This window comes from Cupressus sempervirens, chromosome 11 (assembly GCF_028749045.1).
Source record: "Cupressus sempervirens isolate cs-2001-9-10 chromosome 11, ASM2874904v1, whole genome shotgun sequence".
Lineage (NCBI taxonomy): Eukaryota > Viridiplantae > Streptophyta > Pinopsida > Cupressales > Cupressaceae > Cupressus > Cupressus sempervirens.
Window position 1 is genome coordinate 296,172,626 of NC_143128.1, and position 17,680 is coordinate 296,190,305.

Below are 17,680 nucleotides of genomic sequence, written 5' to 3' on the forward strand. Positions count from 1 at the left end.
TGAAACTAGGAATGCAGATGAGAAAAAGAAGGTTGAAGACATGATAATGACAAAATTGGGTAAATAGAAATACTCTCTTGATCAACTTGTACAGAAAATTCCCAATGAGCTTATGCAAGCAATCAAGCCTAGATGGAAACATGCTAAGAAGACTACAAGAGATATATTTGAATAGACTCTGAGGTAACTCATGCCAAGTCTTAGTGACAAAGAGGTGAAAGAATCTATGAAAAAAAATGAAGAAAAGCTCACTCTTAAATTCAACACATGTATGATATTGATTAATGACATTGAATATGTGGTGAAGATAGCTACAACCACATGGAAGAATATTTACAAACTTCATCAACCGACTGATCTTGTTGTTCAAGTTAGTGACAAGGATGATGAAGATGACAAGGAAGATGATGAAAATGATGATGAAGAAGATGTGGAAATGAAAGATTATGTAAATATGGACGATGAGGAGGAAGAATAGGAAGCTATAGAAGAAAGTCTCCCTAAAATACAAAGTATTGAGGAAACTGACCTAGAAAAGATTATAGTAGAAATGATGGCCTCATTTCCTCATTCTCCAAGAAAAGCTTTTATACCATTGAGCTCTAAGAAAGCTTTTGCCGAGTTGGTTGTGGCAACCACTGCAACACACTAGTACATTTGATCTCAATTTTTGAACAAATTTTTTTACCATCTATTAAAATGTTTTAGATTGGTTAGAATATGGAAGGAAAAATATCTTTCTTTTTTTTTAAATCCATGCCCATGTTGGTCAAAATTGCGACCAACACGAGCTTACAATGTTAAAATGAAAAAGGACAATTTCCTATTTCATTGTTATGTTTAACAAAGATAATAAAAAAGGGCAAGGCAGTGTTCATTTTGTTTTCGCGCGTGCGACTGCAATGGGCAGGAGTTTGGCGTAGGGTCAACAAGAGAGGAGAAAGGAGGTAAGAATCAACCACCCTGTAGTTTATGGCCACTAAGATCATCTATTTAGAATGCATTAGGTTTATCAACATTTGTTTTCTCTATTGTATCTAACAACATTAGGTTAAAAAAATGGTAATTTTCCAAATGCACTTTTTGTACAGGATACTTTGGCTTTAAATGAACTGGATCTCAGCCACAACAACCTTTCAAGTAAGAACAATTAACTTATTGCTTAGTGTATGGAGGATTTTTTTCCTAGTTAGTCTAAGCGTTGCTTCATAGTTTTAAATACACCAACCTACATCTTTAATATATTTATTTTGAAGTATTTTGAGGGAATGAAATAATTTGAAATACATAATTTTTTAGCTAATCTTTTTATTTGATTAATTAAGACTTATTTATATTGTAGTATAATGTTTGCAGAAAAGCATAGGATATATTGTATTTCTACCAAGTTTGGGAGTTTTTGTGATTGTAATGATGTAATAAATTTTAGAATATAATATCACTTATGCATAGAATCGCATAACTGAATTTGATGCAAAGTAGCATGGAAACCATAGTTAGCAACTATTCTATTGTGATAGTCAGCATTGAAGTTTTTCAAACAGAGTCTGCATTGTGAAGCAAAGATGACCAAGATGTTTGATGTGGGCAACCAGAGGTTTGGTCTTCCATAGAACTACAGTTACCTTGATACTGTTAGAGACCATCCTATATCTTCTTCTTTTTGGAGATTTTTCTTATTCATTCACATAGCTTCTTGTATTCTTTGTAAGTTTAGCAGCATGTCTTTTGTGAGTCTGTTCATCTGCAAGATATTCCTCTCTACATGCTTTTGTTTAATTTTCTTGAAGTCAAATTACATATAAACACATAGCTTCAGTGAAAATTCAAATGGTGAATTTTTCAATGCCAGTGAACCCATGCCTTCATTTCTTTATTCCATAATGTCTTCACTAGAAGCATTTATACCTTCATCACTAGGAGCTTTACTTTCCTATCATTTCTTTATTCCATATTGTCTTATTATTCATGTGAGTAGTGTTATTGCTATATAATTTTCATTGAAAATAAGCGTGCAGGTAAAAATGATTAAAAGCAAGTAGCTCTATTTGTTTTAAATTTTCAAAATGTATTGTTTACCATTTTTGTTTCTATATCTGATAGTCGTGCTTGCTAAATGGTATGGTTTTTGGTTGTTGCTTTGTGAATTATTGTCTCTAATCAATAGTTTGATTCTCTTGATTACTAAATACCAACCCTAATTCATGCATTAAGTACAAAATATAGTTGTTGTTTGTGTTGGTCATAGCCTATGCATAATTGGAGGATATTGACAGTGGAACTGCCAATAAATCAAGGCATAATCCTTAATTTAGCCATTAGTGAAAGCCTTTTCAAACATTTTACTGAATGCCATCTTAAAGTACCAACATTTCAAATTTAGTTGTATTTTTAGTTTCAGTTTCAGTTTCATACTTAGTGTGCAAATTCACAATATCTAGGTAAGTGTGTAATTCTTCTTATTTTTATAAGGAGTTGAGTCAAACCCAGTAGCACTTGGGTTCTTGGTTAGAGTACTATTAATTACTCACTCATATTGATCATACTGATAAGACACTTAGGCTTTTGATGTGATTTCTCTTATGGTGTGGTTTGTATTATTGATGCCTTTATGTGTCTGCCCTACATATAAATCCAATCTCAAAGGAATTTGTGAATGGAAACATTGGAAAGCAATTGTCTCTGTCATTGACATTGCAAAGTTCTTATGTGATCAATGGCTAGACTTTTTTAGAACAGTATGTGTTATATTAATTTTTAGGTTAACTAACTAATATGATACACAAAGGAGATTTTAGATGTCTTATATTATAGATTATTTTTCCCATAGCTTCCTAATTCATTATGATTTGTTAATGTTGTAGGTTCCATGAGCATGATCACATCAAAATCCCTTAGCATTCTTAATCTTTCCTCAAATCTACTATTTGGTGTATTCCCACAAAAATTTGGTAGCTGTGCAGTTGTGGAATTGAGCAATAACATTTTATCTGGGAGTTTGTATCTAACCTAGGGGAATGATTTGGAAATGATTGATCTGAGTCAGAATTCATTTACAGGGTCCTTGCCCAATGATACTTCTCCATTTTTGAGATTGATCCATTTGAATTTATCACACAATGCCTTAGTGGGTCCTCTTCCTCTTGTGCTAGGGACATATTCCAGGATTAGAACTATTGACTTTGGCTTCAACCTACTAAATGGGCCTCTTTTGAAAAACCTTTTTCCTTCACTGACCTTGGCACATTTACACTTGTCTAGAAATAACTTTACAGGGAGAATCCTCTACAGAATATTCAACCAATTAGTCCTGCCACATTACAAACAGTGAATCAATATTCAACCTTGGAATCACTGGATCTATCATACAACCAACTAAATGGTTTCATTCGGGCCAAGAAATTGGTGCCATTCACAGTCTCAGGTCACTAAATTTGGCAAGAAATCAATTTTCTGGTATGATACCAAGTGAAGTTAGTAAGCTTTATGCTTTGACGAATCTTAACCTTTGTTGCAACTAGTTAACAGGGAAATTACCAAAAAAGATATGTGCCAATCTAAAAGCATTGAATCTATCTTATAATGACTTGTCAGGTTATTTTTTGAAAAACTTGAGAAAGTTCCCTTATTCCTCACTTTTTCTAGGCAATGTTCATTTGTTTTTTCCATTGGTTTCTAGCTTACCTGGTGGCAGACCTAAAACCAATGGTAGGGGGAGACATGAGAAGGGCCTTGGAGCAGATATTAAAGCAATAATAATTGGAATGTGTACTGCTAGATCTACCCTACTTGTTGGTCTTGCTCTATTTTTGTACTATAGAAGAAACTCTTCCACACAACACTTAAGTAGATATGTTGACTTTTGTGAGAAAGTTAATACAAAAGACAAAAATAAAGGATAACCATCTAATGCTAGGTATTATGAATTTCATAAAGATGTGGATCCTTCACCTCCAGTGCCCTTGAAATTTTTAGCTGATCATTTGCTAGCTCTTGATAAGAGGCTTATAGCTATTGAACCCAAAGGACTCACCACTACGGCTATCGTACAAGAAACTTCATATGTTAAAGCCAAGGGTATTGAATCTGTGAAGACTAGCAGCACAGATATTTCTTCTTCCTCAGAGCACCCTATTATCTTGAATGTTCAATTGCCTAATCAATTGGCTAGGGATCTCTTCTTTCTGGATAATACATTATCATTCACAATTGAGGAGCTATCTCGTGCATGTATTGAGGTTTTGGGGAGAAGCAATCATGGTACCTCTTATAAAGACACCTAGACAATGGACATGTTTTGAGAGTGAAGTGGATGAAGGAGGGCTTGGCTAAGAACAAAAAGGAATTTGTCAGGGAAGCAAAGAAGTTTGCAAACATAAGGCATCCAAATCTAGTTTCTTTGAGGGGTTATTATTGGGGACAAAGGGAGCATGAAAAACTTATTTTATCAAGTTATATGAGTGCATAAAATCTAGCAAGTCATATCCATGGTATGACCTTCCACTTCCTTTGGATTTTCTTTGCTTAATTCATTGATATGGTTTGAATTATGGAATGCTCCTTGCATGAACTAGCTATCGAATCCTTACAACCTCATTTTCTTTGAAATATTAATGTTCCCTTAGTTTCACAAATTTTCTATTATAACTATAAAGTATATCTTGAAATCTAATACACAATGATAGAGTATCAATAATAAGTTAAGGAACTTATGCTAAGTGTAGAGATATGGGCAGCACTCATAGTCAAAGAGGACTTGATAATAATGTGCCATAAATTTCTAGCTAGGAAGATACATTTGCAAAAAAACCATAATTAATTTTTTGTTGATCTTTTCTGCATATATTTTTTTATCCATTATTGTAGATAGATTTCCATTTGATCTATACTATACAAAAGTAAGATGAGGCAAGTTTGTACCAATTTTAATTTTAAAACAAAACGCTAATGCCTATATATATTAATATTAAAATAAGAGTTTACAAAAAATGCCACAAAGGCAGAAGAAAGTAGCAAAGAGAAGAACTAGAAAAGGAAGGATTGATCACTAAAAGAGAAGAGCCTAATCTACAACTACCCTAAACCAAGTAAAAGGAATACCTAGCCAAAATATACATAGTCGAATATTAGAAATCAGTAAACAAATTTGACCCTTACACTCCAAAAAGTCAGTGATGCAAAGAAGAAATACTATGGCACTCAAGATCTGAAAGAGGATATCAACCTACACCTGTAGCAACAAACTTAATCATCCACCAGAAACTAAAACCTTGTAGACACCTTTGGGACACTTTCTTGGGCATGCTATCATGATGAGGATGTCATGGCTGCAGTCATTCTTGGAACTGGAACAAATGCATGCTATGTGGAACGAGTAGATGCAATAATTAAATGCCAACTTACAAAATCTGGTGGAATGGTAAGAATCTATTCATTGTTAGTGCAAAAGAAGGTTTCAAGTTCAGTACATAATTTTATCTTTACTTTGCAAGTTATTGAATTTGTAGAGCTTTCCTGAGAATTGTATTGGTTGATAAAGTTGTCAATATTGACTGGGGGAATTTCTGGTCTTCTCATCTACCGCAAACCATTTATGATGAAGATTTAGACAAAGCTAGTCTAAATCCTGGTGATCAGGTAAGTTTCCTTATCTGCTTCTTCATCATCTATTCTGATTCAAGAATTTTGTTCTAAGTTTAAATTTTCTAACAAAGGAAGGTTGGCAAACTTATAAGGAGTATTCTTTGCCATTACAAATCAACCTTCATCTCTCTTCACTCACATGAAATCACTCCTAAAACAACCTCTACACTCCAAGAAACTGATGCCAACCTCTAAATAACTCCCCTAACTGTATGCAATAGTCAAAATTGACTGTGCACTAACATAAAATACTTAGAGATTTGTTGTCAAGTTGACAACTAAGTTGTCAACTCGACAACCTAAACATATAATGCCAAAACAAAAGACTTTTAAAGGTTTTAATGATAATCTTTATCATCCTATAACCTTTACTAATCCAAGTAACCCCATTAAGCCCATTAATAACGTATTCAAACATTGAATTAAATGATTAGGTATTCAAACATTGAATTAAATGATTAGGGACATCTTGGAGGCTATCTTTGGAGAGTTACTAAAGTTGAATTTTGATGCAGAAAAACCATTATTTGTTTGGATAGAGCTTTTCTTTTATTGTGCTAAATGCAGTATGCCAAAGGCAATTCTTTCTTGCTTGGGACTAGGTCCAACAATGAAGGGGAGCTATGGGTGGTGTTAGAGGTTCTTAAGATGGAAACATAGTTAGGCTATAAGATTGGAAGTTACATGGTATCATGTCTGAGGCTTGTCTTGTGGGTAAATGTTTTGAAGAAATTGCTTCTCTTCACTAGAATTGGGAGTCTAATAAAGCAGTAAATCATTTGGCAAATATGCAAATTACCTTGTTTCCCTTTTCCACGAGGATCAACTCCACAAGGATCACTGATAATTTGAAGGAATGAGATTTCCTCTCTTCCAATCTCTTAGCAAATTATTTACCCCATGTCAAAAATTGTACCCCTAATTTTTGCTCCTCTCTCATATTCATCCACCAATAATTTACAATGATACAAAAATTCTTTTGGGCAGGTTGGAGGATTTTATAATTACTACAGAGTTTTTGAATGGCTTTGTTTCTTGTGTCACATTTATATTAAAGTTCCTTTAGTGTGTGTGATAGGTGGCTACTCCAACTTGGACCATGTGAGTGGCTTTTTTGAAGGTGAGGCTTGTCTCTTGCTCTAGAATGTTTGAGTTACATTTTTGTGCTTTGATGATTTGGCCCTTTCAGAATGTTGATCCTCACATAATGGATGTCCAGTTTGCAATCACCATCTATGAATACTTTTTTCATCCCCAATTAGCACACTCATAGATTTGGTTAACCTAGTCCTTGGACAAGATGGATATGGTAGTGTGGGATTGTGCTAGACTAGAGCTTCTACCCAATTGGAGGCTATGGTTCTAGATGCAAATGTGAATGAGTGTATTCAAAACTGTAATTGGGGTACTGTTGGGAGTGGAAAATGTGTTCCTTCCTGTTCAGTATGAGGAAGCTTTAGTGGGTGCAATTGAAGTCCTAGTTTGAGGTTGGCAACTCTGTGCAGGGAGTTTCAATCATATGCTCCCAAAATGAGGAGCTTGACTCTATTTCCATGATCTAGCCAAGAATATTAACACCTTGAGAGTTTAAAGAGTATCTTGAGGAAGGGATTCTTGGAAGTGGGGAGCCTTTTCAACTTGTCAGCTTCCTCCAGGAATAGGGTTACCCATTCTGAGAACTAGACCTTAATGGAGCCAGGTGTCTAGAGCAGGTTGGAGTATAGTTACAACGGTGCTGCAGTTGTGCATGCAGAGCGTAGTCCTTCAGATTTCTATAGTTTTTTAGTTATGCTGACTATATTTGGTTGCATGTGTGCATGGGTTCCTAAAGTGGAAGGATTCACTGGCATTATAGTTTTAACTTTCTTGTCTAAAGTAGGTTGGTTTTGCAGTAATTTTACCTTGTAGTGTTGGAATAAGATTTTGTATTGGTAATTGACAAATTGTTAGCATTGAAAACTTTGCATGGGTTTTTGGGATAACCAATTTTTTATTGTAAATTTTTCTTTTATATTGTTGATGCGGGCCCAAATAGAATCCTTAATTTATTGATAGAAAAACATTATTTACGTTGATTTCTTATCTTGACTATTATAGATCTAAGATATCTAAGCATAGCTGATATATGGCTCCATTTCATTCTTGTGGAGAAACTTAAACCATTACTGGATGGTTCCCTTTCACCTTCCATTTAGTCATATGTTTAACTGTGCTTTATGACCTTTTATCTCCTCCACATTTGGTGGGAAATATTTTCTTTTCTCGTCATGTTCTTTATGATGCTAACCATCCCCTCATCACATCATTTATTATAGTAACTATCTCCTGGGCTGCAAACAGTTGCAATTCCTAGATAATGTTATAAAAGTGTGCTCCATTGCTTCCATATCTTCATCATCAAGCTTGAAATAATTGTATTGGACAGTATAACATCATGAACTAACTAAAATTAAGGATGGGATGTGATAAGGGAAGGGCTCATGGGAACAAATAAATATGATACCTTGCAATAGTGATATGCAAAATCTTTGAATGCTCAGCTATAAGGAAGATTTTACAAAATAATTAGATTATAGGCTAACCTCACAAGTTTTTATACTTAGAAATGGCCCAAAAAAGGAACACAACAATATAGATTGATTCGATTTCTATCCCAAAGGGTGTGGCTAGTCTAGAGACTGATGTAGTAAGATCTAAAAATCCCAAAAAGCTTTTTAAAAAGTAGAGAAAACTACAACTTGGGATATTATGACTAGGTGTGTACTTGTGTGTCCTTCAAAGTCTCATTCCTTGCTCAATTTTGCACCAAGAAGTCAAATGACTATACTCTGACAAAATATATGTTGCTATTGTTAACAATTGCAACTTTTTTACTTGCTTTAGCTATCATAACTACTATGAAGTACCCTTTATTCTTCATTGATTCCTTCTACTATCAAGCCCTTCCCCATATTGGCTGCATTCGTCTACCCCAACATGGTTAGAACAATGAAGAGAACTTTTTAATACAATAGAAAATTTTGATTGACAATCATGAGACTCCTTTTCAAAGGAATTGCATGGATCTTCTCAAGAGAAGCCATATCTATCTATGAATAATCCCTGTTGAAGAGATTTTGACTATTATCATGTAATATGTCTCCATGCTCCTAATTATGGATTTTAGCTCCTTGGATACTAATTTTCCCTTCCTGAAAGCAAAACTATGCTCATTGTGACAGTCAATCTCACTCTGTCATGGTGCATTGAAATCCAATGTACTTCTTCATATCCGCTCTCTTAATATTTTCTCTCTGATTGATGTCCTTGATGATTGTTCATTAGCTTCATGTCATTTTCATGACTACAAACACATCACCATTTGTAATGCCTTTTGTTCATTGGTGTCTTTGTGTTGATAGTGAATACCATTGTTTTAATCCTTGGCATCTCAGACTGTCCTTGTATTATGAGACTATTTTCATGCACTATGTTGCTATCATTTATCTACTTGTAAACATTTATCCTCTTTAGTTCACTGCCAACACCATGACCATCTTTAGTATACAACTACATCTTATACCTTAAAGCTCAGATACTTTCAAATGGAGCCTAGGATCTCTTGACTGCTCTTCTTCTTGTGATATTGCTATCAGGATTCAAGTGTGTAATCTTAAGAAAAACTCATCAACCCATATTTTATGAGTGGGATTTTACAAGAATCCATCTATGATGAGAATGAATGGAACACTTAACACTCATTACATCTAGTTTATGTTCAGAGAGGTGAAGCACCGGGACTTGTTGGGATGTCACCCATCTCGGTACTACTCCAACTCAAGCACTCTTAACTACAGACTACTATGGATAATATCTTATGACTGTGATCTCACCGACCTGATTGTATCTTTTCAGCTAAATGATCTATGCACTCATAACTGTCTTTTGTATTTGTTTTCACCATGACACCATATATCTCCATTCCATGTTGGAGAGTAACTTTTGATTTTTTAAATGCTTGGAACATGATTTATTTGCAATATTTAGTTATCTCAAATTGTTGGTGGTCTAACTAAGACACATCTATTTTGAACTCTCAAAACATGTGCTCTTAACTTATTGGTTAGTGGGATTAGCCATATCACATTATGGAAAAAAATAAGAGTTTTCACTTCAGATGTCATTTACTACCTTGGAAAGGGGTTATAGTATTTAAAGTTTGAACATAAAGATCAATAATTTCATTTAGTTCACTCTTTAAACACATTTAACCAATATTTCTATTTGAAATGTAGCACACTACATGATGCATTTACTAAATTTTGTTGCAAGACTGTCTCAGTGATACCTCATCGAGCTTGTATATCTCTATTTTTTTTTCTCAAAGAGACATATTCATGACATGTTGAATGTTCCATTTCTAAGTATAGTAGGTTTTGCATTTATTTCCTTTGTAGTTTGGAAAGATCAAAATAAATGAATGTGGCATTGTTTCCTAGCTATACATGGGAAGAATTAAGCTAGATTTGTTTTGGACATCCAATGAGGGTAAAAGCCCGTGAGACCACAATAAGTGAATATGCTCCATAAGAGTGGATTTATAATGAAATATTCAGTGAATTTATTTCCTCAGATCAACAATGATCAACACCCAGTCATACTTTATTTTCTATGAATTTGATCAAATATACATGGGCATTTTCACATACTTTCATTAAAAAATTCACTTGTTCTATATACTGGCATCAGAGAATACTATAATTATCTCATACTGACATTTCTGTCAAACCTCTTACATGAATAGCATAGACCAAAATGTAGAAGGCTATATGTTGGGTTTCAAAGCAGACTTCAATTGCACCCCCGTCCAACAATTTTGGAACCAATATGTAGTGCTCATTTGGAGGAAAACTTCATAGTAACATGAGCAGTAAGGCTGCCAATATTTAGCAAAAGGCATTGGAGTCGAGAGTATATTTCAACAAGAAATACTAGATTACAAGAATGAAGACGTGGCAATTTTGCCTAGCTTGTATTCATATAATTTGAACAAGAAACAAAGTATTACAATAGAAGATGATACAGAGCAATGAGTGGAACTAGAAAGTGAACTAGTTTAGAAGAAGGAGGATCAATCTAATTGCCTTTGGAGAACTAAAATGTGAAGTTTTCAAACTAAAATGTGAGGTTTTCATAATAGACAAGAAAAGCAACATAATCATCTCGTGAGAGCTAAAATGAACTAGCTAGAAATGTACTTATCTTTTGATCATGTGATGCAATCAACCTTTATTCATGGAGGATGCTACCATATTAACTTTGTAATGATATAATCTAATTGCAAAAGGTAAAATGGTATTTAATACATGTAATTAATAGGAACACTGGTGAACTGAGAAAAAAGTGCCAATGTATGTATGTAGATTGTAGAGGTGAATGTTGAAGTTGAAGAACCTGGTGCCAATAACATTCACAGCAATGCATTCTATGCCAAAGAGGACTTATTACAAACAAAACTACAAGCCCAGTGAGACTATAATCCATTGACTACATGCAGCTAGATTGTGAGAGCTCTGCACCCTTGGAAATACATGGTGCATGTTGTTTAAAAGAAAAGTTTTTTTTATTTCTCTTGGTTCAACATACTTTACTGATTCATTGCTTTAGCTATGACTATCTTATGCCTTTTCTCTAATGTTCAAGTACCACTTTTCATGTATATACTATTACAATAAAAGGACAAGACAATCTAGTTGGGAGAAGTTTTTAGAATTGATGACACCAATTTAGGTGAGACATCTAATATTTCTTACCTTTTGCTTATATCAAATGCATATGTATGTTGTTACCATATAATGGTTTATTAACCTATGTATTGTTGAATATCCTTGGAATGTATAAAATCTTAATCATCCCTCACATGGTAGATAAAATGTGGACTAGTTGATTGAACTTGTTTCATGTAGATTATGTTTTTCTTTCCATGGCCTACCACTCTTTTGTTGATGTCTTATGAAAAGATCAATATATAATAACTAATAGCATATTTGAGAACATCAATTCAAATACATAATATCTTATAGATGATGTCACTAACAGATCTTGAGATGTTTCAACTACCTAATTTTTCAACAAACTTACCTTTATGTATGTTGGTAGGTTAAGCTATGGGGTCAATTCTTGTTACAGTTTGGTTCAACATCTCGATGTTGTAGGATTAAAATTTCCTTTCCTGGAGATTTAGGTTTATAGAATATTAATGTAGTCTCTTTCATAGTAGCCATGAAATGGACCTTTGATTATTCTGGCAGTTGATAAATTTGAAATTAGACTATAGGGTAGTGTCAATCTTTTGATGACCACATTACGTTTAGGCATATATCTATTTTGTGCATATCCAACAACCATGGCTTTTGATGACCACATTACGTTGAATTGTCTTTTCTTCTTTTTTGTCTTGGAAATCACTTCTATTTTTAGGCTTTAGCATGGAGAGCTACCAAGTAACAATCGATCTACAGAAGGCTTGAAGGATGCCATGCTTGTCGATTCTTTTATAGTTATGAATGACTATGCTAACAGATGGAATTATAATTAAAATGGGTGAGTCAACATCTTTATTTGTATAGTATAGCTAACCTTGACTTATTTATGATGTGTGTTGCATTTTGAATTTGGATTATGCTTATTTTTGCAATTGTTTTTATTCCTTTTATTTTCAATTCCTGGTTATGTTCCTATCTACATTGGTGAAGTCCATCTAAAGAATTAAAGGAGTGCTCAAATACAAATTGGGTTAGTGTCTTTAATCATATATACCACAACATCATAAATATTGAATAGCTATTTTCATCCTTAGATATGAAAATGATCTTAATAGCATAATTATATTAGTTAAATGCTAGAAGCAACATCATTGTACTTAAAAGTAAGTAATACTATATGTAAATATGAGATTCATTGTTACTTGACTCCTCTACAGTTTTCAATAACCATTGGGATACTAAGAGCATATCTTCTTGGAATGTTGGTATCATGATGCAAACTTGCTATTATAGGTAATGTGTTTTACATGTTTCCATCAAATAAAATATTGCAATAAACAGTAAATGGTCTCCATCCAGGTTGACATTTGGTAAAAATCACAGCATTGAGATTGTTATTTTGCATTTTAGGAAACTCGACATTGGTCCAATTATATGTGTCATGAATGATATTTGCAAGAAGGTCTCTTCTTTATTCTAGAGTCCCCCAAGTGGTTATTAAATAGCCCTTTTTCCTAATAATTTCCTCATGGTCAGTGATTTATGTGAATTGTTAGTACTTTTAGAGTTAGATTTTTATTTTTTATAGCTTATCCCTGGTTACATGTTACATGCTTATTAGTTGGCAACACCATACTAGATTTATGTAGGTAGTTAATAGAGTGAGTGAAGCTATGAGAAACTCAATCCATGATTCCAAAGCACAATTCTGCTTAGTGGTTTTAGTTTAGACAATCCATTTTACAATCCCAATTGATTATATAATTCACTTATAGGCAAAGGTTGGACAAGAGAAAGAGTTTAGAGAAGCTTTGCAAACCCTTTGAGGAAAAGATTCTGATGTTTCTACCGAGGTAGCTGAAATCAAAGTCTTTGTTAATTTTTTTTTCTAATATATATGTAATTTCGAGTTAGTTATGCTACAGAGATAGTTTAAATTTTAAGTTATGTGTTAATTATCTCATCTATTAGAAAATAGAGATAAGCTTTGTCAATAAAAAGCCTATCCACTATTTTAAATTGAATGGTTTGTAAAAAGAAGTTGTTTGAATTGGCTACCTATTGAAGGTCCCTAATCTGAGACCACTTCATCTATAGATGTTGAATCAAAGCATATTTTCAAAGATGCTCTTGATAAAGTTTCTCAAGACATATCTATTTTTGTTGAATATAATCTTTGTATTATGAAAGTTGTAGACAATTGGCTAAGCTCCACCTCCCAGTAGCTGCACAAGTATTAAGATTCATATTTCATTATAGTTGCAGGGATTTTTATTCTCTGAAAAAAATTGATTTTTTTATGTCAATATAGATTTAAAAAAAAACACAATAATTGATTTAAGCTTTCTTCTTTTCATTTTCATTTCTAGATTTTTTAGGGAGTATTTTAGATCACTGTCAATGTATCTGTTATAGAAAAGAAGACAGAATAAGGCAATTAGTTTTATATGACAAAAGAGAGATAGATGTATTATGATTATAAAGTAAAATAACAGTCTCTATCTTGTTATAGAGGGCCAAAATAAGAGTTCTAACTAAACGCAAGTTTTTTTTTATGGAGTATATAATATGTGCTACAGCTTATGTTCATTGCCCAGTTTGTGCATATCCAGCAACCATGGCTTTTGATGACCACATTACATTCAGGCATCCTATCAAACAATTCACATGACTTATCTATGCTTCCATTTTGCAAGCATGTCTCCCAAGGCAAATGCTACTACTTCATCTACACCATCTGACAAAATCCTTTATGCTTTGGGATAAGCTATAGGCATCCATCAAAGCATAAAGGATTTTTTCATATGGTGTAGATGAAGTAGTAGCATTTGCCTTGGGAGACATGCTTGCAAAATGGAATCATAGACAAGTCATGTGAACTGTTTGACAGGATGCCTGAACGTAGTGTGGTCATCAAAAGCCATGGTTGTTGGATATGCACAAATTGGGCAATGAACATAAGCTATAGCCTCAAAAAAAATTTGACCAAGCATCAGTCAAAATTTTGACCAATGCCTAGCAAAAAATTTCACAAATTTCAATGATAGTTGGTCATTTTTTCCATCGAAGGTTTGGCTTCACCGTTAAAAAATTCAAGGGGTATTGGTCAAAATTTTGACCAACAATAGATGCAAATGAGGAAATAAGAGTTTAGGCTAGACTTAGAAAATTGATGAACCTCTCGTTGGTAAGTCGACCTTTTTAAAGTCAAAATTTTGACGAATAATGACTGTGACAAAAAATTGATGAAAAAAGATTGACAATAGTTTTAGTTGTCTATTTGACCAGTTGTGGTCAAAATTTTGACCTTTTCTCATCAAAATTTGGGGCTAAATTTACTAATGACACCAAGTACCCAACCAATCTTTGCACTTATTCAACTGAGTACCGTATTGACTGAAGTGATCAGTACTTCATCTACCAAGCAGAAAGTGCCTCCATCATCAGATTTGGCTATACTACAACAAGGTGTTTCTATTGTCAATGCAATATCTGCTTTTGTTGCTAGCCCCTATATTTCTACTGTTGTTTATATTCCACATATAGCAAGTACAAGGATAGTTGAGAACAAGTCTCAACTAAGTACTAAAGTTTCAAATAAGGTTAAGGGTAAAGAAGAAGATATTTATCTAGATGAGGATATAGTTATCTCGAATTGGGATATCTCTACCCTTAATCTTGATCAAATGAACATCATGGGAGAATTATTGTAAAAGAGAGCTAAGCAATGGAATCTTAGAGAAGAGAAGAGCAGGGAAAACCAAGTGCTTCAATATGTAAAGAATATATTTGTAGATGCACTATGTATTGAGGTTGATAGTTCATGACCTACTTTGAATTAGTTAGCAGAAGTTGTCCTGAAATTCAATGAAGATATGAATGGAGAAGATGTTGGCGATCAAAATTGTAGTCCGAATTTTGAGCACTATTGAAAAATTAAGCCCTATAAACACTTTAAAATGACTTTGTACATGGCTGTCAGTTTGTACCCCACTGTTGAGATAATGCATAAATGGTGTTTAATGTTTCTAACACCTTCCACTCAATGCGTCTACCTATTCCATGAAGTTAAATTGACATCCCGAGTCATTTGGCGAAGCATTGTTTTGAAGCAAATGTCAGATCTGCATTTTCACCTGTGTCAAACAGCGACAGGAAGCCTTGTTTGCATTTGAATATCTTGCACCTAGAAATGTTTCGTGATTTGCCACTTTGGGAATATCTAGTGTCCATACTCAAGAACCTATGTTTCAGATTTTGAGTCATTTTGAGTTTGTTTGATTAAGTTTTGAACCCCTCTAATTTGGTCATTTACTGTTTTGTACATTTGTGTAGTTGTTCACAATTTTGGGAAGCCCTATTTGACATGCTATAACTCTGACCCAGTTAACCCAAATGCTAAAATTTCTTTTTCATTGCATTGTAGACATCAGCGACTTGTTATGTTTCAAGTTTTAGCTTATAACGAATCTGTTTGATTAGTTTTCAAATGCGATTCCAAACGCAATTTGTAACTTTTTACTGGTGTCAACAAATGCAGATTGTTTGGTACCCTTGTTCAGGATGTTATATCTCCTGACCTGTGATTGGTAGGACTAAATGGTTTGTTCCCTTATATTGTCCACTAAAAATGCTACAAGTGTGCTAGTTTTTAGAACTTGACGAATCCGTCTTCACACTTTACCAGGGTCATTCCATTCACAAAAAATGATATTTTATTGATGTCCTCTATCCTGCAAATTCAGTTAGCCAACTTTGCGCCCTCGCCAATTTTTCCCTGTGATTCATCATGAGCCTAAATCGTATAATCATACTCTTCTCATGACAATCTACCAGTTCCCCAGTTTTCATTAACTCATGTGCCTGTTTGTCCAGATTTCTAAGCCATTTCCAAACGCACTTTCTAGTTTTCTAACATGTTTATCTGCAGGTGAATTTAAGTTGGCAACATTGGAGGTCAATATTTTTTAATGTTGATGTCATCATGCAACAAGATCTAGCAGTCCTATTGAACATGTCAAAGAGAAGAGAGATCCTAAGTTTCAGAGCCTGGTCAATTGTTCGGGTCAATATTTAAGGTCAGTCAATGGACCTCCTGACATGAAATTCACAGTTTGTAAATTAGTGGTAGAATGGATTTCCGATTGATTAATTAGTGATCAAACTTGATTCAAATTAGTTTGAGATGTCTAGTGGATTAGTTTGATGGTTCAGTCATTTGAAAATGAAATTTTTTTTAGTCAGACCCACTTTGGGGTCTGACTGATTCCATCAGGCAGAATGAGTCAAAGAATGAAAATAATGAAGCTAAGGTTTATAAAAAAACAATCTTAGTAGCAAAAGGAGTGAAGGGAGAGGAAGAAATTCTCGATGGTGTAGTTGCTCTTTTGACTCTTGACATGCCAGATGTTTTATCACACGTTTCTGTGCGAGTGAGAAATGGTAGGGTGTGCTTTGCAACAGGCTTTGAACCAAATATTTTTGATGACCTTCAATCCAAGGAAGTAAAGGCATTGTCAATACAACCTACTTCATCTATTTTAATTTACATTGAAATCAAGGATGATAGTGTCTTGGGGGATTCTACAAGTTCATCTCACATGGATGAGATGTTTCCAGGAATATCTCTAAAAAGAAAGCATTTTAAGGGAAGTCTCACGCCTTGTAAAAGGGAGCCCACGGTCAAAGACAGTCAAAAGAATCTTCTCAATTAAAGAACGGTCTTCATGCCAAAATGAAGTGAGCGACCAACAATTATTTGAAAGAACAAAGGACCCAGCCTCACGCATCATAAGTAGAAGCTACAAAGCACATAGCAAGGAGTCTACGGCCCATGCAAAGATGCCGAGTAGTCAACAGGAGTCTCATGCCAACAACAGGACAGAGCTAGTATTTTAAGGATAATGGAAGGAAATTGCCCGTGCCACAAGAGTCAGCAAGACTCGATCCATGCCTGAGGAGTTCCTAAGTAGCTGAAACATGAAGTGAACCGCCAAACAATAAAGGGAAGCCGTGAGTTTTAAAGACACCAAAGCAAATAAAGTCCACACATCATAAAAGACACACCCTGCAGTAATGAAATACGTTGCCCACATATGGAAAACCATGCATTTGAAGGAGAAACCAAACAGAAAAGGAAATCCGCTAATGTTTGAGAAAGCCCCACGTTGGCAACAGGATGCATCAGAACCCAAGCAAACCGTAGGGAGATAAAGACAAGGAGGAAAGCCTTTGCCATAAGCTATATGTAGTTTTGATAATGAAGCCACCAGTCTCAAAGGAATAACGCAGGT

General features: G+C 34.2%; 1 pseudogene; it reads left to right on the top strand.

Annotated features, from left to right (window-relative positions):
- Positions 1 to 1,058: 1,058 nt before the first annotated feature.
- On the top strand, positions 1,059 to 17,101 carry LOC149529292 (uncharacterized; annotated as a pseudogene).
- Positions 17,102 to 17,680: the final 579 nt, after the last annotated feature.